General features: G+C 35.8%; 1 long non-coding RNA gene across 2 annotated transcripts in view; it reads right to left on the reverse strand.

Annotated features, from left to right (window-relative positions):
* Positions 1-25857, reverse strand: part of LOC147375928 (uncharacterized) — a 381799-nt gene that overhangs the window by 351163 nt on the left and 4779 nt on the right. Inside the window, exon 2 of one of the 2 annotated variants that reach the window (XR_015161620.1) lies at positions 18924-19063. The exons of the other annotated variant lie outside the window; for it this stretch is intronic. This is a non-coding gene — a long non-coding RNA (uncharacterized LOC147375928). The remainder of the gene's footprint in view (positions 1-18923; positions 19064-25857) is intronic. 2 annotated transcript variants of the gene reach the window in all.

Consider the following 25857-nt stretch of genomic DNA (forward strand, 5'->3'; position numbering starts at 1 on the left):
AAACATCTGTGTAGAATATTGGAACTAGTGTGCGTTAGAGGGGGTTAAATTTGATAAACTTCATATACTGCAAGATTATTCATTTACTGAGGTTTCCTGTTACTTCTTGCAAATGTAAGTTCCCATTCAATAAATTATGCAGATTTTCAAATTCATTACCATTTGTTTGTATAGAAAATAATTCTTTTTTAATTATTTCTATTTCCTTTCTATGGTGATATATTATTTTCATGTGTAATCTGTGATTTAACACCTGCTTTTCATTATTTTTTTTATCAATGTCATTTTCCAAAAGATTAGTTTTTAAAAATATTGTATGTTTTAAAAAGTAATAGCTTGACATTATATCACTGTAATTATTCCACATCTCGTTTGAAAGCTGGTTTGAGTGAATTCTGCTTCTTGCAAATTATTCCTAAGACAAACTACTTTCAAATAGTTTAGTAGATATTTAAGTTTATAAGTTTAGTAGATATTTGACCATAAATTTATATAAAGTTTATATAAACTTATATAAAGTTATATAGTATATTTGAGTAATTTTTAATATGGCATTTTAAAAATAGGAATGTTTGTCTCATTTATATGTATTTAGTTTGTTCTCATATTTATGATCTTATACAATATTCTGTTTTAATGTTTTTCTTCTCTTTTTTTTTCACTTTTATCAGCTGTAGAATATTTTTCAAGTTTCTATCCATTACTTCAATTAAAACAGATGTTATTTTTAAACATTTATAATGCACGATGCTGGATGCTTGGGGCTGGTGCACTGGGACGACCCAGAGGGATGGTATGGGGAGGGAGGAGGGAGGACGGTTCAGGATGGGGAACACATGAGAAATAAAGGAATAAAAAATTAAAAAAAAAAAAAAAAAAGGAGGGAGGAGGGTTCAGGATGGGGAACACATGTATACCTGTGGTGGATTCATTTTGATATTTGGCAAAACTAATACAATTATGTAAAGTTTAAAAATAAAATAAAAGTAATTAAAAAAAAACATTTATAAAACATATATAAGGTTTAATTAGCAATTAAGTACTATGTATACAAAATCATTTGGAGATTAGTAGCAACCCACTCCAGTATTCTCGCCTGGAAAATCCCATGGATGGAGGAGCCTGGTGGGCTGCAGTCCATGGGGTTGCTAAGAGTCAGACAGGACTGAGCGACTTCACTTTCACTTTTCACTTTCACTTTTCACTTTCATGCATTGGAGAAGGAAATGGCAATCCACTCCAGTGTTCTTGCCTGGAGAATCCCAGGGACGGCAGAGCCTGGTAGGCTGCCATCTATGGGGTCACACAGAGTCGGACACGACTGAAGTGACTTACCAGCAGCAGGGGCAGCAGCTCACTATAAAAATCCCTTTCACCAGGTATGACCATATACACAAAGATGCTTCCAAAGCCATGTTAGAACTACATGACCTGTTGGTTCTAAGTCAGTCAAGATTCTCTAAAAGAAACTGAAATATCAGTAGTGACAAGCCATGTTAGTCAGAGGTAGGGCTCTAAAAGCAATGTCTGTGAAATCTCTACATGTAACATATGCTTGATCTTTGCTTCTGTTAGAATACAACTGCTTTTGATCCTATCTGAGATCAGACTCTTCACTTGTATAATATATCCATGAACTTCAAGTCACAGATGGATTCCATTGTTGCATTAATTCCTATTCTGTCCTGCATTTTCACCCTCATGACTAACTGATTTTCATAGGCATAAAATATGTTTCAATATCACTCATGTTGAAAAATTTAGCAAATATACAAAACATCTTGTCACTCTAGTCTTCTCCAAATACTGCTCTTTTTCTGCACAGTTTATAGCAAAACTATATCTTTCATTCACTATTATATCTCCAGCATTTAGTGAATTTCCTGACACACAGTAAAAATGTGACCATTTTCTGATTAGATAAATAAACTGAAGATGCCTGATTTCCTGCTTCTTGTTAAATTCTGAGAACACTCAGATATCATTTCAAGAATCATATTTTTCATTCCTAGTCAGAATCACTTTTGGTATGTCAGCTTTGTTAGTGAAGAAACCAGCCAACCAACAATTTTTTTCCACCTCTCATATATTCAGTTTGTTGCTGAAAATCATTTTTAAAGATCATATGTTCGGTTGCATATTTTTAGCATGTGTTATGGTTAATAAATAAGTTTCTTAATGTTACTTTATCTCAAAACAATGTTAATGCTACCTTATGAAACATTTATAAGTATATGCTTGTAATGACTACTTTTATTTAACTTTGTTTTTGTATTTTATACACACACCTGTGCATAAATTTTCTTTTTTTGTTATCATTTAAAATTGTTCTTGTTATATGTGTTTTCTTTTATTCACATATATTAATTATCTGGATAATACTGCTGTTCTTTAGACTCAGGATATATTATCTCTCAGATTGTCTTTGTTTCCAATATATTTTTTTCATCATCCTACAAGATTTTCTTGAGATGATTCTTTACAACACTGAACTGATGTTTAACAGAATTTATTCTGTTTTTTGTTGAATATAATTTTTCTTATTATTGTTTCCCAAAACTGTTTGCTTTGACAATTTATTTTACATCTAACTTTGTAGTAGTCTATGCAAGAAATTCCCATTTGCCATTCCCTTCTCCAGTGGACCACATTCTGTCAGATCTCTCCACCATGACCCACCCGTCTTGGGTTGCCCCATGGGCATGGCTTAGTTTCACTGAGTTGGCAAACCACTTCAGTATTCTTGCCTTGAGAACCCCATGAAAAGTATGAAAAGGCAAAATGATAGGATACTGAAAAAGGAACTCCCCAGGTCAGTAGGTGCCCAATATGCTACTGGAGATCAGTGGAGAAATAACTCCAGAAAGAATGAAGGGATGGAGCCAAAGCAAAAAGAATACCCAGCTATGGATGTGACTGGTGATAGAAACAAGGTCGGATGCTGTAAAGAGCAATATTGCAGAGGAACCTGGAATGTCAGGTCCATGAATCAAGGCAAATTGGAAGTGGTCAAACAAGAGATGGCAAGAGTGAATGTCGATATTCTAGGAATCAGCGAACTAAAACGGACTGGAATGGGTGAATTTAACTCAGATGACCATTATATCTACTACTGCTGGCAGGAATCCCTCAGAAGAAATGGAGTGGCCATCATGGTCAACAAAAGAGTCCGAAATGCAGTACTTGGATGCAATCTCAAAAATGACAGAATGATCTCTGTTCGTTTCCAAGGCAAACCACTTAATATCACAGTAATCCAAGTTTACGCCCCAACCAGTAATGCTGAAGAAGCTGAAGTTGAACGGTTCTATGGAGACCTATAAGATCTTTTAGAAGTAACACCCAAAAAAGAAGTCCTTTTCATTATAGGGGACTGGAATGCAAAAGTAGGAAGTCAAGAAACACCTGGAGTAACAGGCAAATTTGGCCTTGGAATACAGAATGAAGCAGGGCAAAGACTAATAGAGTTTTGCCAAGAAAATACACTGGTCATAGCAAACACCCTCTTCCAACAACACAAGAGAAGATTCTACACATGGACATCACCAGATGGTCAACACTGAAATCAGATTGATTATGCTCTTTGCAGCCAAAGATGGAGAAGCTTTATACAGTCAACAAAAACAAGACAAGGAGATGACTGTGGCTCAGATCATGAACTCCTTATTACCAAATTCAGACTTAAATTGAAGAAAGTAGGGAAAATCACTAGATCATTCAGGTATGACCTAAATCAAATCCCTTATGATTATACAGTGGAAGTGAGAAATAGATTTAAGGACCTATATCTGATAGATAGAGTGCCTGTGCCTAACGAACTATGGAATGAGGTTTGTGACAGTGTACAGGAGACAGGGATCAAGACCATCCCCATGGAAAAGAAATGCAGAAAAGCAAAATGGCTGTCTGGGGAGGCCTTACAAATAGCTGTGAAATGAAGAGAAGTGAAAAGCAAAGGAGAAAAGGAAAAATATAAGCATCTGAATGCAGAGTTCCAAAGAATAGTAAGAAGAGATAAGAAAGCCTTCTTCAGCGATCAGTGCAAAGAAATAGAGGAAAACAACAGAATGGGAAAGACTAGAGATCTCTTCAAGAAAATTAGAGATACCAAGGGAACATTTCATGCAAAGATGGGCTCGATAAAGGACAGAAATGGTATGGACCTAACAGAGCAGAAGAGATTAAGAAGAGGTGGCAAGAATACACAGAAGAACTGTACAAAAAAGATCTTCACGACCCGGATAATCTTGATGGTGTGATCACTGACCTAGAGCCAGACATCCTTATGTAAAGTCCAGTGGGCCTTAGAAAGCATCACTATGAACAAAGGTAGTGGAGGTGATGGAATTCCAGTTGAGCTATTTCAAATCCTGAAAGATGATGCTGTGAAAGTACTGCACTCAATATGCTAGCAAATTTGGAAAACTCAGCAGTGGCCAAGGACTGGAAAAGGTCAGTTTTCATTCCAATCCCAAAGAAAGGCAATGCCAAAGAATGCTCAAACTACTGCACAATGGCACTCATCTCACATGCTAGTAAAGTAATGCTCAAAATTCTCCAAGCCAGGCTTCAGCAATATGTAAACTGTGAACTTCTTGATGTTCAAGCTGGTTTTAGAAAAGGCAGAGGAACCAGAGATCAAATTGCCAACATCCGCTGGATCATAGAAAAAGCAAGAGAGTTCCAGAAAAACATCTATTTCTGCTTTATTGACTATGCCAAAGCGTTTGACTATGTGGATCACAATAAACTGTGGAAAATTCTGAAAGAGATGGGTATACCAGACCACCTGATCTGCCTCTTGAGAAATTTGTATGCAGGTCAGGAAGCAACAGTTAGAACTGGACATGGAACACCAGACTGGTTCCAAATAGGAAACGGAGTACGTCAATTTGCATATTGTCACCCTGCTTATTTAACTTATATGCAGAGTACATCATGAGAAACACCGGACTGGAAGAAACACAAGCTGGAATCAAGATTGCTGGGAGAAATATCAATAACCTTAGATATGCAGATGACACCACCCTTATGGCAGAAAGTGAAGAGGATCTCAAATGCCTCTTGATGAAAGTGAAAGTGGAGAGGGAAAAAGTTGGCTTAAAGCTCAACATTCAGAAAATGAAGATCATGGCATCCGGTCTCATCACTTCGTGGGAAATAGATGGGGAAACAGTGGAAACAATGTCAGACTTTATTTTTCTGGGCTCCAAAATCACTGCAGCCATGAAATTAAAAGACGCTTACACCTTGGAAGGAAAGTTATGACCAACCTAGATAGCATATTCAAAAGCAGAGACATTACTTTGCCAACAAAGTTCGTCTAGTCAAGGCTATGGTTTTTCCTGTGGTCATGTATGGACGTGAGAGTTGGACTGTGAAGAAGGCTGAGTGCCAAAGAATTGATGTTTTTGAACTGTGGTGTTGGAGAAGACTCTTGAGAGTCCCTTGGACTGCAAGGAGATCCAACCAGTCCATTATGAAGATCAGCCCTAGGATTTCTTTGGAGAGAATGATGCTGGAGCTGAAACTCCAGTACTTTGGCCACCTTATGCGAGTAGTTGACTCATTGGAAAAGACTGATGCTGGGAGAGATTGGGGGCAGAAGGAGAACAGGATGACAGAGGATGAGATGGCTGGATGGCATCACTGACTCGATGGACCTGAGTCTGAGTGAACTCTGGGAGTTGGTGATGGACAGGGAGGCCTGGCGTGCTGCGATTCATGGGCTCGCAAAGAGTCGGACACGACTGAGCGACTGAACTGAACCTAACTGAAGCAAGAAATTGCTTGATCTTTTCATTTTCCACTCTCTTCCCCATAACTCAGGTAAGTCACTTAATATTTCCCCAAATAAACATATAATAGATTCTTTCATTTTCCAAACAAATTTTTTATCATTTACTTAAAAACCAAGGCTTGCTCGTATTATCTTTTTTCCTCCAATCCTTAATAGAGACATGTCCTTTACAAGAGATACCTTAGTTAAATAGCCATCATAAATCAACAATGGTAGTCATTTTCTATAGCAGCAGGATGCAGTACTTATGTAAACCAGAATATTAATATTTAAGAAAAAGGACCCAAGCCTGATATTATTTCTCAAGAGAATATCTAAATTTACATGTGCATGCTAATTTCATAATGTTTAGCATTGATTCTATTCCTTTAATAAAATATCACAGCTTAACATTTGTATTGTGCCATAAAATTGTGAGATTTCCATTAAGACACAAGTAAGGAATATTTCTATATACTCAAGGTTTTCTGTAAAGGAGAATCAGGCACTAAGATTATAACTCAGTATCTTTACCCTTCTTGTGTATAAAAGTGAACACATACACATTAAAGACACGTACACCTTTTTATTTTGGCATTGTTCAAGAGAAACATGAATCTTTGTGAGACCAACTACTCAACTACGAAAGAAAGTGAAAGTCAGTCGTGTCCGACTCTGTGCGACCCCATGGACTGTAGCCTGCCAGGCTCCTCTGTCCATGGGATTCTCCAGGCAAGTATACTGGAGTGGGTTGCCATGCCCTTCTTCAGGGGATCTTCCTGACCCAGGGATAGAACCTGAGTCTCCCCCATTGCAGGCGGATTCTTTACCATCTGAACCTCCTGGGAATAGACTCAACTATGGTCAAAAGCTACATCCAAAATATTAGCATTTAAAATTCCATTAAATGACACTTTATTTTAACTTAGTAACCATACTTGTTCTATAGACAGAATATTGTAGTGCTTAATCACATGACAACACCTGAGGACAGAGTTCTGTCTAAACAGTCTTTGTGCTTCTATTGCCTGAAGCATGGCATTTTTCATTTAAAAATTTGAATACAATTTTAGTGAGTATATTAATATTTGAAATACACAATGACTATTTTATAACATTTTACAAAATGTAGGCAAAGCATTTCACTAATTCATAGCTCAATAATTTTGTCAGTACAAATGTTTGGGTAGGTCTTCTTATAGCTCAGATATCATGATGACTAACAGTTGTAACTTTAAAAGTTGGAAACTCCTTAGAAAACACATTCAATAAATATACAAACATAATTCTGATTAATGGGAAATCAGTTGTGACGGTAGTTCTTTAGAAAATATATCCTTTGTCTTCAAAGCACGTTACTCAGTGGGGTGTTTGTAAAATACAGGTCACGTGAAACTGGTAATTTTAGACCTTGTTATATATTTGCTTTTATTTAAGATTTATTTGAGGTATGGAATTTGCTCGGGTATGGTGGCTATTTTTGTGCCCTAAATCCCTTAAAACCTCCATATTTGTCTTTTACTGTTAAAATCATAAAATGTACATCAGACTAAGAATTCTTATCCTAAAAGAAATGACCATTCTAAATAGCTTTTAAAATGACCAAGGTAATAAACTAGCTACTAGATATTTGTCAGATAAGCTATCTAAAGGTTTGTCAACCTTTGGATCCAATTCAGATGTGTATGTACATAATATTTTTATTTCTATACACCAGGCAGAGATTCAGTTGAGCAACAGCCATGATTCTCTCTGATTAAAAAGTAAATCACATCTTCTGTACTGACAACATAGCTGGTAGTGAATACACATTAAAAACACATTAAAGGCCCTTTCAAAGTGGCAGTTATTTGAAAATTAAGAACATAGTGTTCTTTGTATTTCTTTTCTATAATTTTCTATAATTAAAGGTAGGAAGCAATTGACATATATTTATTCAAAAATCATCAAAATGACAACATTGCTGCTAATTAGCATAACATGTTTGCTCATTTTAAAAAAGTTATTCAGTAACCATGTATATGACAGGTACCAAGAACATAAGAAAATCACATGGTTGAATTTTGGGTAGATGTTATCTGGTTATGCTTCCTTGATACAACTTGTAACTGACATAATTGAGGGATTAGAGATATTACTTATCTGAATTAGGGATAGAGGAAATAGGGAGAGACATACAGGTTCCAGGGAAAAGGAAGGAAAAGTCATTGCATGAAGAAGGAAGAACATCTGGAAAGTTGAGTGGTAATGGAAGTGAGAAAAATTGCATATATAATAGAATGCTCATGGTGCAGTTTAGCTAGTACACAAATATTCTTTTTGGAAAAGAATAGTTTAGCTAGTACACAAATATTCTTTTTACTTCTTTTGCCAGAGTCTTGATTTCAAATGTCTTTATTGATTCTGTGAATGTTTTATTTTATCTCTGGAGTTTCTGAATTTTATGTTTTGATCACAGATTTAATTCCTTTATTTCTGCTTATTTGACTCAAGTCTGACTAAAGTCCCACAAGTGTTGATGGTGTTCTTAGTTCTAAGACTACAGCTCTAACAGCCTTTATAATCTCATGTTTGTTTGTTTGTTTTTCCCTAAAAGGAGGTATTCTAATTTTCTTTAAAAAAAAAGCTGAAGAGGGTCTTTCTCCTACAGTGGGATGCTATAGATGGCATTTTGAGTGTGTGTGTGTGTGTGTGTGTGTGTGTGTGTGTAGGAGAAATATCTATTTGGATCATTGCAGAAAACAACAGATTGAAAACAATATTGCCAGAATGCAATGCCAAAGCAATTAGTCATAGGAGTATGCAACTCTTCTTTCCAAACAGAGGGTTAGGAGGGGCATACAGAATGAGATGAAAGAAATGGGTAATTAGTGGCTACTTATAAGAACATGGAATATTAATAGTTCCATAATGATACCCCAAAGCTGAGAACACTGACTATATCTAGCATTAAGCCAAAAATCTTGCATTTAATAGATGATTAATAATTAGACTCTAAAATAGATGTATCCAGATCAGCTTTATATTTATGATATTTGGAGGAGGGATTGGCTTTGCTCAGCAAAATTATCATTTACAGAATATTAGTGCTAAATTTAAATATGTAAAAAAATCACCTATTCCCTTTCTTCCCTTAATATGTTGTGATGGTTACTGTACCAATAATTCAATGTTATATCATTTTTGCTTATTTTATTTGTTTTTAAAAGTGAAACCATTAAAAACATCTATATGTGTCAATAAAGCTATTGTTGACTATGTGAGTTATTAAATTTTTCTAAATTTGAACAATGTAGAATCCTTTAAATTTGTCTATCATTTCATATACTCCTGCTAATATCTTTGAATAACAGTTATTTCTGAATATCAATAAATATTTTGTGAATATGATAAATAATATTTAAATAATTTTTCTGTGTTTTAAAAAATATCAAAATAATAATGGGCACACGCTCACTAAATTTACATGAAATAATATTTTATTTATTTATTAGGGAGGAAATAACATCACAAAAATAAACATTTTCTAACTATAAAATATTGCCAGATAACCAACAGGGATTGAACATCATGTTGGAACAAAAATAGTCCAGAGCTACACTTTCAAAGTTGAGCACCTGTTGTAAAATAACCATCTGTGATTAACTGTAATTTAATTATGGATTCATTGCTTTTGTGTACACTGGAAGGATCTCACAGGTCTTCCCCAGTTGGTCAACAATAAACTTTTGGCATTTTGCTAAAGAAACTTGCATATTCTCTTAATAACACCTGCTAACTCTATCTCATGGCAAATTTTGCAAAGAGCTTCTGGGACTTTATCATGGCATTGACAGGCAAATAAATGATTAAACCTGGAATCAAAAGTTGCTTTCATTAATCATCTGCCTTAGAAAGCTGATGCCCTCAGCTTTTGGATAAGTTGGTGTTTACCTGTAAAAAGTAATATTGCAACTTCAGGTATTTACTGGAATAACTCAAATATTTGTGGATTATTTGTGTAGTCAAACATTTGTGATTCACCTTTATATTTTATGAAGATTTTTATCATTTAACTCACAACTATTCATCTAATTCTTCTCTTCCTTTGTAATAATTAGATTGCAATGAATTAAAGGAGTGACACATTTTACCTTTGCACTGATGATTATCTAATACCTGTCTTTATTAGATTTTTTTTAAATGTCACATTCTCATACTATAAAAATTCTTCAGTAAAATATAACTGGCTCAATGTTTTCTATCTTAACAATAGCCATGAGGTACAACCAACTTTTCCCTGACCCAGATTACCTTCTGGAATGCCAGAGTGAGGAACATGGAGTTCACATGTACTATAAAATAACTAAAACCACCATTTCAGAAATCTTGTATTTAGCTAAAGCCACAGAACAAAATAGAAACTGTTTATCCAAGAGAAACTATTGAACTCTGACAGCAGAGTCTGTAACAGCTTTTTCAAGCTAGTCAAATCTTCTCTCCACCCCTAGATAATCGGAATAGGTCTATACCACTCAAAGAGATTCTATTAGTTAAAAGAAGAGGAGAAAGAGAAATGCTCAGGCCCAGAGGACTTTACTGATAAATTCTTCCAAATGTTTGCAAAAGATTCAATACCAATCACAAGCTCTTCCAAAAAAGCAAATATCACTTCCCAACACATTCTATGAGGCCACTATTACTGTGAAACCAAAACTAAAGACAACAGTTCAGAGCAATTTCCCTTACAATTAGAAATACACTATATCCTCAATGAAACACTGACAAACTGAATCCAGTAACACATGAAACGCTGGACTGGAAGAAACACAAGATAGAATCAAGATTGCTGGGAGAAATATCAATCACCTCAGATATGCAGATGACACCACCCTTATGGCAGAAAGTGAAGAGGAACTCAAAAGCCTCTTGATGAAAGTGAAAGTGAAAAGTGAAAAAGTTGGCTTAAAGCTCAACATTCAGAATACGAAGATCATGGCATCTGGTCCCATCACTTCATGGGAAATAGATGGGGAAACAGTGGAAACAGTGTCAGACTTTATTTTTCTCGGCTCCAAAATCACTGCAGATGGTGACTGCAGCCATGAAATTAAAAGATGCTTACTCCTTGGGAGGAAAGTTATGTCCAACCTAGATAGCATATTCAAAAGCAGAGACTTTACTTTGCCAACAAGGTCCATCTAGTCAAGGCTATGGTTTTCCCTGTGGTCATGTATGGATGTGAGAGTTGGACTGTAAAGAAGGCTGAGCGCCAAAGAATTGACGCTTTTGAACTGTGGTGTTGGAGAAGACTCTTGAGAGTCCCTTGGACTGCAAGAAGATCCAACCAGTCCATTCTGAAGGAGATCAGCCCTGGGATTTCTTTGGGGGGAATGATGCTAAAGCTGAAACTCCAGTACTTTGGCCACCTCATGCGAAGAGTTGACTCATTGGAAAAGACCCTGATGCTGGGAGGGATTGTGGGCAGGAGGAGAAGGGGACAACAGAGGATGAGATGGCTGCATAGCATCACTGACTCGATGGACATGAGTCTGAGTGAACTCCGGGAGTTGGTGGGGGACAGGGAGGTCTGGCGTGCTGCGATTCATGGGGTCGCAAAGAGTCTGACATGACTGAGTGACTGAACTGAACTGATGAAACATGGTGGAGTGTATCTCAGAAATGCAAGGTGGATTTAAGATTAAAAAAAAAAATCAGTGTAATGCTATATGTTAATATAATACATGATAAAAGTCACATAATCATCCCAACATGTGGGAAAAGCATTTAGAAAATCCTACACCCTTTTTTGAGAAAACTACTTAACTAGAAATAGAAGGGAATGTCCTTATCTTGAGAAATCTATCCAAAAAACACTCACTGTTAACATATTTAGTAAAGACTGAATGTTTCATCCCAAAATCAGAAACAAAAGAATATACATTCTTGCCACTTCTACTTAACATTTAAGCAACTATCTGAACTAATAATGAAGTTCAGCTCTATGGCAGGATCTAAGAGCAACCTACAATATAAGCTGTGTTTGTTTATTTTAGCAATCAATGATTTTAAAATAAAACAATTCCTTTCATAAAAGCAACCAAAAATGAAATACCTAGGGGTAAGTTTGATAGAAAAACATAAGACTTGTACATTAAAAAAATTCCAAACATATTGAGAGAAAGTAAAGATCTAAACAAATGAAAATACATCCCATGTTTAAAGAATTAACATTGTTAAAATGGTAACACCTCCCAAAGTTATGTATAGATTCGAAGCAATCACTGTATAATTCCTGCTGGAATTGTAGAAATTAAAAAACTGATCCTAAAATTTACATAAAAAGTCAAGGAACCTAGATTAGCCAAAACTGTTTTAAAAAGCAAACAAAGCTGGAGGACTCAAACCTTTAATACTACAAAGTTAACTGTAAAAAGACAGTGTTGCATTGGCAAAAAGATAGACACAGATCATGAAATAGAATTAGGATTCAAGAAAAAGCTATATTTAGGATCCATTGCTTTTTGACAGAGGTATCAAAATAATTCACTGGGGAAAAAGTTTTTTCAACAAACAGTGCTGAACAAATAAATCAGTTCAATTCAGTTGCTCAGTCATGTCAGACTCTTTGTGACCCCATGGGCTGCAGCACACCAGGCCTCCCTGGCCAATCACCAACTCCTGGAGTATACTCAAACTCATGTTCATTGAATTGGTGATGCCATCCAACCATTTCATCCTCTGTCATCCCCTTCTCCTCCTGCCCTCAATCTTTCCCAGCAGTGGAGTCAGTTCTACCTGTCATGTGGCCAAAGTATTGGAGTTTCAGCTTCAGCATCATTCCCTCCAAAGAAATCCCAGGGCTGATCTCCTTCAGAATGGACTGGTTGGATCTCCTTGCAGTCCAAGGGACTCTCAAGAGTCTTCTCCAACACCACAGTTCAAAAGCATCAATCTTCGGTGCTCAGCTTTATAGTCCAGATGTCACATCCATACATGACTGCTGGAAAAACCATAGCCTTAACTAGACGGGCCTTTGTTGGCAACGTAATACCTCTGCTTTTAATATGCTGTCTAGGTTGGCCATAACTTTCCTTCCAAGGAGCAAGCATCTTATAATTTCATGGCTGCAGTCACATCTGCAGTGATTTTGGAGCCCAGAAAAATAAATTCTTCCACTGGTTCCCCATCTATTTGCATTGAAGTGATGGGACTGGATGCTATGATCTTAGTTTTCTGAGTGTTGAGTTTTCAGCCAACTTTCTCACTCTCCTCTTTCACTTTCATTGAGAAGCTTTTTAGTACCTCTTCACTTTCTGCCATAAGGGTGGTGTCATCTGCATATCTGAGGTTTTTGATATTTCTCCCTGCAATCTTGATTCCAGCTTGTGCTTCAACCAGCCCAGTGTTTCTCATGATGTACTCTGCCTATAAGTTAAATAAGCAGGGTGACAATATACAGCCTTGATTTACTCCTATTTGGAACCAGACTGTTGTTCCATGTCCTGTTTAACTCTTGCTTCCTGACCTACATACAGATTTCTCAAGAGGCAGATCAGGTGCTCTAGTATTCCCACCTCTTTCAGAATTTTCCAGTTTATTGTGATCTGCACAGTCAAAGGCTTTGGCATAGTCAATAAAGCAGAAATAGATGTTTTTCTGAAACTCTCTTGCTTTTTTGATGATCCAGCGAATGTTGGCAATTTGATCTCTGGTTCCTCTGCCTTTTTAAAACCAGCTTGAATATTCGGAAGTTCACGGTTAATGTATTGCTGAAGCCTGGCTTGGAGAATTTTGAGCATTACTTCACTAGTGTGTGAGATCAGTGTAATTGTGCGGTAGTTTGAGCATTCTTTGGCATTGCCTTTCTTTGGGATTGGAGTGAAAACTGACCTTTTCCAGTCCTGTGGCCACTGCTGAGTTTTCCAAATCTGCTGGCATATTGAGTGCAGCACTTTTACAGCTTCATCTTTTAGGATTTGAAATAGCTCAGCTGGAATTCCATCACCTCCACTAGCTTTGTTCATGGAAAATAATGAACCTGAACTCATGCTTCACATCTTTCACAGAAGTGAACTCAAAATAGATCATCAACCTAAGTGTAACAGTTAAATATGAAAAATTCTTCAAGAAAACATAGGAGTAAATATCTGTGATCTCGAGTTAGGCAGATTTCTTATACAAGCCACCAATTACAAATGCCACCACCCTCAAATAAATAAACTAAAGTTCATCGAAATTCAAATGTTAGTGCTTCAAAGACATCATCAATAAAATTTTAAAAACAAGAAGAAATGGGAGAAAATATTTCCACATAATGTATCTGACAAGGAAACTGTATCTTGAATACATAAAACAATACTTACCATTCAATAATAAAAAATGAATGACCCAACTAAAAAATATACAAAGGATGTGAATAAACATTTTTCCAGGTAAAATATTTAAATAGCCAACAGTCACATGAAAATACATTCAGCAGCTCATGTATCATTAGGAAAAAACATATTAAAACCACAACCTCAGGAAACTACTTCCCACCCTACAAAGATGACACAGACAAGAGCAAGAATTAGCAATGATTTGGAGAATTGGGACTCTCCATTCATTGAGAGAATAGCATTGAAACATGTATATTATCATACGTGAAACAGATCACCAGTCCAGGTTCGATGCATGAGACAGGGTGCTCAGGGCTGGTGCACTGGGATGACCCTGAGGGATGAGATGGAGAGGGAGGTGGGAGGGGGGTTCAGGATGGGGAATACATGCACACCCATGGCTGATTCATGTCAATGTATGGCAAAACCCACTACAATATTGTGAAGAAATTAGCCTCCAATTAAAATAAAAAAATAAGATGAGAGAGAAAAAAAAAAAAAAGATGAGAGAGGGAAAAAAAAAAAGAAGGTCAACTGTATCATGACTGATGGAAAATAAAACTTTTGGTGGTGAGTATACTGTAGTGCTTCAGAATTTGAAATATAATTTTCCATACCTCAAATTTATATAATGTTATAAACCAAGGTCGGAGAAGGCAATGGCACCCCACTTCGGTACTCTTGCCTGAAGAATCGAATGGACAGAGGAGCCTGATAGGCTGCAGTCCATGGGGTCGCACAGAGTCAGACACGACTGAGCAACTTCCCTTTCCCTTTCCCTATTCATTGCTGCTGAACATGTAAAATGATGAAGACACTTAGGAAAACAGTTTGGCAAATCAACAAAATCCTAAATGTAGAGTTACTACATGACCTGGCAATTTCACTCCCAGATATATAGCCAAGGAAATTAAAACATGCTCACAAAATGTTGATAGCAGCATCATTTATAATAGCACAACAGTGGAAACAAATCAAATATAAATCAATCATCTGATGAATATATGAATAAAAAAGTATATTCACACAATGGATGTGGCTATAAGATAAATGAAACTCTGCTCATGTTACTACATCAGTGAAATTTAATCATACTACACTAAGGAAAAGAAGACAGTCACAAAAGACCACAGAGTGTTGAATTCCATATGTGAGATGCCCAAAAGAGGCAACTATATATAGATAGAAACTAGACTTGGATTAGTGGTTGCCTGCCTTCAGATAAGACTTTTTTCTCTGAACTTCTCAAACTTTTTTTTGCTCTCTTCATCATGAATGGTCTTTCTTCTGTTTGCCTGAAGCCCAATTATTTGGGACTCTAATACTGGAGTGGGTAGCCAATCCCTTCTTCAGGGGGTGTTGCCGACCCAGGGATCAAACTTGGTTCTCCTGCACTGCAAAGAAGCTACCATGGAAGCCTATTTGATAATTACAGCTACAAATTTATTACTTTCACTTCGAGTTTCTCCATTACTTAATATGCACAGGTCCTTTACACCTTCTTCTTACCATTCTTTTTTTCTCATTATCTACTTATGGATATTTTTGTGGAAAAATATGCATAACATAGGGTTCACTGGTGGTTCAGTGGTTAAAAAAAAAAAAATCTGTCTGCCAATGCAGGAGACACAAGACATGGTTTTGATCCCTGAGTCAGGAAGATCCCTTGGAGGAGGAAAAGACAACCAATCCAGTATTCTTGCCTGAAAATTTTCATGGACAGAGGAGCCTTGTGGGCTATAGTTCATCACACTACAAAAAGTCAGACATGATTGACTGTACACACACACACATAATGCTTATTATTTAACTATTTTTAAGCATACAGGTCACTGGCATTAAATATATTAACATAATTGAACTATTGCCACCATTCATGTCTAGAATTTCTCTATCTTCTCAATTTGAAACTCTGTACTCATTATACAAAATCCCCATTTTTCCTCCCTTCATCTTCAGACAACTACCATTCTATTTTCTGTTTCTATGGATATGGCTTATATGTACCTTCTATAAGTGAAATTACACACCTTTTGCAACTCTTATTTGAGCTGTCTATTTGATAAAAATTTATTCAAGGTTCATCTATGTAGCACATATTAGAATGCTCTTTATTTTTAAGGCTGAGTAATATTCCACTGTATATATATATATATATATATATATACCACATGTTGTTTATCCATTCATCTGCAGAATGGAGAAGTCACTTGGGTTGTTCCCATCTTTTGCCTATTGTGAATAATGATGATATTAATGGGTGTATCTGTAGAGTCCATGTTATTTTTTTGTGTATATACCCAGAAGTGAAATTGCTATATCATAAAATAATTGTATGTTTAATTATTTGAGGAACTACTATACTATTTCCCATAGAAGCTACATGTTCTACTCCATTCAGGAAGCTATGACAAAATATCTTAAGCCAGGCAGCTTAATTTAACAACATTTGTTTTCACACATCACATATTTAAGAGCAAAGGAAAGTGAATATGGTCAATTCACTGACTACCAATGAATCAGCTTTGATATCTGTAATCCTATAAAAATTTAACCAAATCACATCCAATAGTATATTAAAGAAAAAGATAAAATATAATTTGGAGATTCATTTTAAATGGAAGTTGCTACTGGACCCTGCTAATATTGAATACTTGATCATGACACATTACATGTTTTTATGATCCAAACTTCCCATAATGAACTAGATATTATACGGCCAACCAAGATATTGAAGTACGTGTATGCAAAGTACAGCATCATGTGGAAGATACAAAAGTTATAAACAGATGGCTTATAATATACTTGCTCCAAGTGCATTACTATCTCTCCCTCACTCAAGCAAGAAAGTAAGCAGAAAAAAATATGTGAACCTAGGCCCATAGATTGCAGTATTATATACTAGAAGCGTACTGCATCATTATATCTCCAATCAAGGTAACAGGAATCCTCCTATTGGAGAACACTTTAAATGGTACATCTAGACACCCAGTCTATGGGAAGGAGAAATTATCTCAGGACATTGATGTCTGTGTTCACTGTAGCAAGATTGTTCAGGCATTTAGAAATAATCAAGTTGGAAGAGTTAGATCATAAAGAAGGCTGAGGGCCAAAGAACTGGTGCTTTTGAACTGTGGTGTTGGAGAAGACACTTGAGAGTCCCTTGGACTGCAAGGAGATCCAACCAGTCAATCCTAAAGGAAGTCAATCCTGAATATTCATTGGAAGGACTGATGCTGAAGCTCCAAAACTTTGGGCACCTGGTGGTAAGAGCTGACTCATTAGAAAAGACCCTGATGCTGGGAAAGATTGAAGGCAGGAGGAGAAGGGGATGACAGAGGAAGAGATAGTTGGATGGCATCACCAACTCAAAGGACATGAGTTTGAGCAAGCTCTGGGAGATGGTGATGGGCAGGGAAGTGTGGCATGCTGCAGTCCCTGGGGTCGTAAAGAGTTGGGCACTAAACTGAACAACAACAAAATTGGAAGAGTGGTAAAAAAGTAGATCTATCTAATGGGTCATAGAGATGAGTCTCTCAAAAGTTGCTCTGAATTTAATGAATTTTAAATCTAAAACAAACAAAACAAAAAGCAACAAATAAGACAAAAAAAAAAGTCTGCCTTGGCATAGCACGCTCTTACTACAGTGTTCAGGCAGACAAGATGACCGTTATGTCACTGCACATTTTACTGCAGCTGAATTGCCACCTGATGGCAAAGAGAATGTGGAAGGATAATAGAAATTTTGTAAACACCAGCAGTGATTCTTAGATATTTATCCGTAGTTTTAATATATATGCATTTATGCCAATTTCATTCTCTCCCTCTCTGTCTCATCTATCACTTTATATAAAAGTTACATGAGTGATAATATAGGCTTGAGATTGTTATTATCAAAGAGGAATTGTAACTAAATGGAAGAATGAATCTCACCCAGAAATGAAATTATGAGTTGATATCTTTGAAGATATCTTAATTTTATAAGAGGGTAATGATAATCTTTTCATATTTAAGAGATGCATTTGCTCACATTAGTTAAAGCATGCTACTGTCTGGAAATGTATGGACAGATATTGAGTAGTTGAACAGGTCAAATACATTGTGTATGATGAACTGACATTAAGCATCTTTTTAGTGCTCAAGTGGACCTTCAACAAAGAACAGACTGGAAAGTTGAAACTACTTTCCAAATTCCCTTTCATTTGGGTTCACTGATGAGAATTGTTTTTTGCCAACTAAACCATCAGGTAGTTCCAAGTTGGACTTCAGTTGGCTTCCCCAAATTTCTGCTGAATGAAAGCCAAAGTCAGACTGTTGAATGGCATGAGAGAGAAAGAACCAGAGTATTTTTCCTCTCTCTGTGCTTCAGGCTTTATCTTTGGCAGCAAGTTAACTTTTCCACAGCTACTAATCCAAAATGGAATGGCCACTATGGTTCCTTTTTCTTGGATAGCTCTGGACTCTGATGATGTTTTCTCTTTATCTTGTCTTTTGTTGAGAAAAGTAACAGTGCTTTCTTGCCCTTTAATCTTGAGAGTTGGGGAAGGAAATCACTATTCACCACTGGCATCTAAAAACTGCCTTTATTAAATTCCCTCTCTCTTAAGTTCTGAGACTGGTTTTTGTGTTCCTGGGTAACACTAAAATATTATGGACATTTCAAACAGGATCTTTGAGTTATAGATAGAAGCTGTTACACTAGACTCGGCATTCAATGTCCCATCAAAACTGCATTTGTATCAGGAGTCTGTTGAATTAAATCAGCATTTCAGGGATCTACTCACTGTTTTGTTGATGTTGAGCTGCAGATGTGGCAGTGGCTTCCTGTTGCTAATTTTCAAATATACAGATGGCAGCTAAGGCAACATGTTCTCAAACTTACTGTTTCCAGTGATATGATCTGATTTTGTAAACACTTTCTCTTCTTTAAAAACAGAAAAAAAAAGTAAAGCCTAAAATGGACCATTTCCTTGTGCTAAACCCTAATTAATACAACCTGGGTATTTAAAAATATACAATTAAGGTCAGGTTCACATACATTTTACATTACATTTCAAAATAGTTTATATTTTTTCTGATCCATATTGAACTATAATTTTTAAGGAAATTATTGTTTAAATTGTAGATTATTTTCTTATAATATTCAATATTCTTCTCTTAAAAAATAGTTTCTAGCTATTCACAGCCCTTCGAGAGTTTCATAAAGCTTGGATTGATTAAGCAAATAAAAACTAAATCCTTAGTTGAAAGGCAATTTACAGGAGTTATGTTGTCATGAATTTAAAATTATATTGTTAAAACAACTTTTCTCAAGGGTATCCAATAACTTGAAATATCTAATAACATGAGGGTTTAAAGTTTAAATAAAACTCAATTTCTCTTGGGAAGCTTTTTTCCCCTGTTCTTAGGGATTTCAGAATTAAAATATTAATACATATTACAATATCTTAATTTGTATTTTAATCCAGCAAACATTTCTTTTAATCAGAGTGGTGTTACCAGTAGGACTATGTGATCTGGAAAGCTGAGCTGTATATTTGATCTGAATTAATAAATTTTTAATGCTAATTATTATCCTATCAAGAAGACTGCAAACACCACATAGTATATATTACTAATAAAAAATAGTGAAGGACAGAGTTACAATGTGTAGAAAATAAAAATGAGATAAGACATGGTGACTTTGAAGGAGATGGAATTAAGTTCTAGGATTTCTTTATAGGAACATACAAAGAAATATATACATATGTATATGTAAGTCTATTTATATATAAATTTATGAAAGAGAGGCAGTATCTACCTACCTATTTATAGAGAGGTCTACATACAAATCGATAGATAGATATAGATACAAATAATAGCTATAAATATAGACAAAGAGTAATTCTTTAGTGTTCTAGGAGTGTATATTTTATGTAAACTTAATAATGCAAAGCATATAGTGACTCCATTGTAATAAGTCATTTGGCATCTTCACAAAAACTGGTAAATTTTAATTACTACAGCAATTAGGAGGATCTTAGAAAATACTTATAATTAGCTGAAGTCATATGTTTTTGTTGTCACCCTGGAGCTTTAAGGTTGCCATATGTTGTCTTTAATAATTGCTACAGTTGTCTACTCTATGCAACATAAATACTTATTAAGTTACAGTAGTTTACATAATACATTCAACTGTAACAAATATATGTTTAAAAAATGCCTGTTTTTCTTTTCTCATTTTATTTAAAAATACATTCCTCTTCCCTCCACAAAACAAGAATCAAAGGAATATTCAAAGAAAATCATATGGGAAATAATGTAAGCAAATAAAAACAGGCATACTGAAGTAAGGATCAGAAAATCTGGAAATTAAGAAGTTTTTCCCTCCGTGGTTTGTGATGTGGGAAATAACATTTAACCTGTTTCAGACTATTTGTCACTTTAGTTCAAGTAAATTAATAGAGATGAATTCTTCTTATGTACTTTGAATAGAAGACAACATACAAACTGAAATATAAGTTTAAAGTATTTTAAACTTGCTTTTCTTTGAAGACAGTTTTGAAATCAGACATTAATAAATTACATGATGCCTCTGATGATCAAGAGAAATACCAGGAACATCCCTTATAATAGAACTCCAGAAGCTATGGAGGAAAAGGATGACACACCCTATTCCTTTTGCTTCAAATTCTTCTGCCTAGGACATCTATATCTCTCCTTGTTTTTGCACTTATCCTAGGGCCCGGGCATGGGTGTTAAGTCGTTTTAGTAGTGTCCAACTCTGTACAACCCTACCGACTGCAGCCTGCCAGGCTCCTCTGTCTGTGGGATTCTCCAGGCAAGAATACTGGAGTGGGTTGCCATTTTCTCCTCCAGGGGATCTTGCCGACCTAGGAATCAAACTTGCATCTCTTACATCTCCTGCATTGGCAGGCCAGTTCTTTCCCACTAGCGCCACCTGGGAAGCCCATCCCCGGGCCTGCCACTGATGCTAAGTCACTTCAGTCGTGTCCGACTCTGTAAGTGGTAGATTCCTTTAGAACCACTCTTGATAAAGAGTTCAAAAGTAAGCTTTAGTTTTCTCTAGGTATTAGTGATCCTTTTATATGTGAACTGACTTGCTCAGGATCCTATTTTTCTAAAATTCTCTGAATTCTGTGGAAACAGAAGCTCCCTTCCAGTCAGAGTGAATGAAACTAAAGCCTTTAAGGAATAAATAATATATAATTACATTTACATTAATATGGGCCATTTCCACTATCTAACTCTCTCCCCTGAGCCACCACAACAAAGATGAGTAAGGCAGAATTTTCCTCTGAAATTTTATGCAATTTTGTAGTTTTTCTTTAAAAACTGTTAGGATGAACTCCATCTTGAATTATTTCCTTTTTCTTTTCCTAATGCTCTTATGCATTAAAAATATCCCTCTACCTTTCAGAGGAGATTTTAATTGACTAGTCACAATCTTTTGCCTTTCCAAGGCATACTGAGCTTCCCTTGTAGCTCAGTCGGTAAAGAATCTGCCTGCAATGCCAGAGACCTGGGTTCAATTCCTGGGTCAATAGAGGACATGGCTCATATTAATTTAAATGTAACTCCATATTATTTGTTCTTTAATGGCTTTAGTTTCATTCAGTCTGATTAGAAGGGAGCTTCTGGTATGCAATATGTAAATGTAATATGAATTACATTTAAATTAATATGCTTCCATATGTGACAGTACACACACGAGATAAGGATGTGCTATGTCTGAGATCTTTTTCTAACTATACCACTGCCCTGCTTGTATTCAGTACTTAACATTTTATATATTTCTGGGCACTGAATTTCTCACGTTGCTGAGCTCTGATCAGCATCAATAAGATCATATTTTTGTGTGGAGTGGAGGAGAGTAACAGAGTCTATACCAGGAAAGTTGTACATCAGTCTGTAAAATCATAAAATGTTGGAGAGTCTCTTTCCTCAGAGATCACCTCCTGACTGTGAGGTAAAACTGTTTTATCTAGGCATTTCTGATGCCTTGTTTTATCTGAAAAAGACAATCACAAAACTATTTCCCCAAAATGCAAGCCTTGGGCTTGGTGGGCAGTCTTGTATTCCATTGGTGTGATCTAGATCATAATTTTTTTAATAATCAGGCATCAATCATTTCATTTATATTGAAATAAATAACTTTTCTCTGACATGTTTTTTTATTATTTATTCTTTTTGAACACCATCAGGGACTTATATTTTCAAAAACAACTAGCTTTAGCAGTAAAAAATATTTTTAAGATAACATAATTATCAAATTGTATTTTAAAACATTGTTAAATTTTGTGCATCTGAAATTAACAATGAATTCCCATATATTATAAACTTCCAAAAAGAAATTTCCTGGAAAATTATCTTTCAATAAAAAAAATTATTTATCTTTAATGAAAAATCAATCTATCCATTTTTTCTTACGCTCATTGTTATCCAAAAGGAATGTCTGTATATATCTAGTTAAATATTCTCATTAAATGCTATCATTTTCTAAGAGATTGTTTTATATACAAAACTGTTCTCGTACACTCAAAAAACATTAAATTATACTAAAATTCATGAGACTGTATCCTTAGAAATATAATTTGACAAAACAATATAATTTTAAAACAAAAGCAAACCAGTCTTTCTAGATAGTATAATATGAAAGGGCTTATCTTAAGAAGAGATGAACTTTGAAGAAAGAATTTGGCTGTGAATATTTCAAGATCAGTAACACATTTTTGAGAGAGGTATTGTTGATTTTCACTTTCAGCACTCCTCAAATGTGGCAATAGATGGTTGCCAATTATACTCATAAGGTGTATTAAACCCAAAACTAATTTAGGAAACCACCAACTTGAAAAAAAACTAAAGCTAACAACAATTACAGAGGTGTGACATTGGAAGAGAATAGACAGTTCGGATAGATTCATGCCTATACCAAAGTCTAAAGTATTAAAGACAAGTTGTTTAACTTGTAAAACAAACTAGCTAGCATTTTATAAAAAAGAATTATAAATTTATATCCCAATGGGAAATCATACACTGGTATTCATTCTAACTGTATCAAAAATTTTAATATAAAAAAACCATATAAGAATTAGATGTAAAATTAGCATATATTAATCTCGAAAGGTAAGTTTGCAGCTATGATATTAAAGATAAAACTTGAAATCTAATAATTTTATTACGTGGAAATTAAATTCTAAAATCATATTTTGCAAGACTAAAAGCACTATAAACTAAAACTACAAAGCAAAAACTTTTTACATGCCCTAGTGACAGTTTTCACATATATATTTAATATGTAAAGGTAATGGAAATATATATTAGAAAATGAAAATAGTCTTGATCCAATAAAATAATGCTTTATACAAGTTACAAAATAAGCTTTTAACATAACCTTTTATGTTACAAGGTTGTTACATATATTGGTAAAATACTCAAATTTGCCAGTAATAAAACAATTGCAAACTAAATGGCAAAAGCAAAACGGTTTTCACTTTGCAAAACTTTATAGTAAAAAGCAATACTAATAACCAATGCAAGTGACTGTATGTGGAAATAAACTGCTTGTAAAGTTTCATAAAATACAATCTTTGGAGGAATAAAGATATTCCTATCCCTAAAACTTTTCTTACTCTTAATCCTAAAAATATCTCTTGCAGAAAAACATATCAAAATGGAAAAGTGTAAAATCAGCAGTATTATTCTAATGGGAAGATTTTAGACATGACTTTATTCCCCAATTGCTGAGATCTTTGATGAGTATCTAGTGACTCTTTGTGACCACATGGACTGCAGCCTGCCAGGCTCCTCTGTCCATGGGATTTCCCAGGCAAAAATACTGGAGTGGGTTGTCATTCCTTTCTCCAGGGAATCTTCCCAACCCAGGGATCAAACCCTTGTCTCCTGCATTGCAGGCAGATTCTTTACCATCTGAGCCACCAGGGAAGCCCTATTTTAAAGTCTATACACATCAAGGTAAATAAGACAATGCACGATTTAAGAAACCTTAAAATTTAATGTATATATTCAGGGAGTATATGTTATTATATCCAATGAAGCTTACTAAATATGTGTAATAGGTTTTTGTCTCCTAAAAGCATTAGGGGAATGTTAATATTATTAAAATAACCTCTGGTCCAGTCCATCAAGTTATAGTTGGGCTTGTTTGGCTTCTTTTTCTTTTTGTGTTTAACCATTTCCGAGGTTCTATGTTGCTATATGTGATATTCAGTTTCCAACATGGTCCCCAATAATTTCAACATTCCTACCCACACTTCCCTCCTTTGCTGAACTGCAATCAGTAAGAAACAGCGGTGTGTGGCTTCTCATGTTAGGTCATGAAAGATATATGACTTCCATCTTATTCTTTCTCTGTGGTCACTTTCTCTTGGAATAGCCCCTGCCATGTTATGAGGACATTCAAGCAGCCCTATGGAGGAGTCCAGGTAAGGAGGAACTGATCTTTCTGCCGATAACTAGTCCTGATTTGGGCTTCCCTGATGGCTCAGTGGGTAAAAAAATCTGTCTGCAATGCAGGAGACACAGGAGATACAGGTTCGATCCCTGGGTTGGGAAGATCCCCTGGAGAAGGAAATGGCAACTCACTCCAGTATTCTTGCTTGAAAAATCCCAGGAACACTGGAGCCTGGCAGGCTATAGCCCTCGGGGTCACGAAGAGTTGGACATGACTGAGCATTGGAGTCAGAGAGAGCCCCAACTTGCCAGGTGTGCAAGGGAGTCACCTTGCAAGTGAATGCACCAGTCTCATGCAAGTCTTTACATGATTGGAGCCCAAGATGATATTTTAACTGCCACTTCAGGAGAAGTCCTAAACCAGAACTCTAAGCCACTTCTAGATGCTTGACATCATGAAAAAGTATGATACAATAAGTATAAAGTACTCATTTTTCTGGTTCCAATATGCACAAACACCAGTTACCATTGTTTAGTTAAATAACACTAGCTCCCTGATGACACTATTCAAATTATATAATACATTGCTATTGCTATTGCTAAGTCACTTCAGTTGTGTCCGATTCTGTGTGACCCCAATAGACGGCAGCCCACCAGGCTCCCCCGTCCCTGGGATTCTCCAGGCAAGAACACTGGAGTGAGTTGCCATTGCCTTCTCCAATGCATGAAAAGTGAAAAGTGAAAGTGAAGTCGTTCAGTTGTGTCCAACTCTTCGTGACCCCACGGACTGCAGCCTACCAGGCTCCTCCATCCATGGGATTTTCCAGGCAAGAGTACTGGAGTGGGGTGCCATTGCCTTCTCCGATATAATACATTAACTGTGAGTAAATATGGAACACACAAACTTGAACACACAAGCTCTTCTTTCCATAAATCTCTATGTAAATATACATGGTGCTATCATTTTCAGTGAGTAATCATGTCATTTTTTCCAAATCTGTCACTGATTGATCACTGTACATTTGTTGCTCAGTTCATTCACAAACTGCAAGGTGTGTAGTTGTGTTGCTACTATGCATCCTAGTGACAAACCCACACATCAGCTTATGAAAATGGATAATCAAAAGAGGGCACTTCCTTGGTGGTCCAGTGGTTAAGACTCCATGCTTCCACTGCAGAGAACACAGGTTTGATTTCTGGTCTGGGAACTAAGATCTTGCATGGCATATGTTGTGATCAAGAAAGGAAAGAGGGAGCTGGCCAACAAAGATGAAAGTGCAGCAAAGAAAAAATGTGAATATTTTG

The sequence above is a fragment of the Bos grunniens genome, chromosome 3, assembly GCF_055505025.1.
Source record: "Bos grunniens cultivar Pamir isolate PY7600 chromosome 3, Bosgru_T2T1.0, whole genome shotgun sequence".
Classification (NCBI taxonomy): Eukaryota; Metazoa; Chordata; class Mammalia; order Artiodactyla; family Bovidae; genus Bos; species Bos grunniens.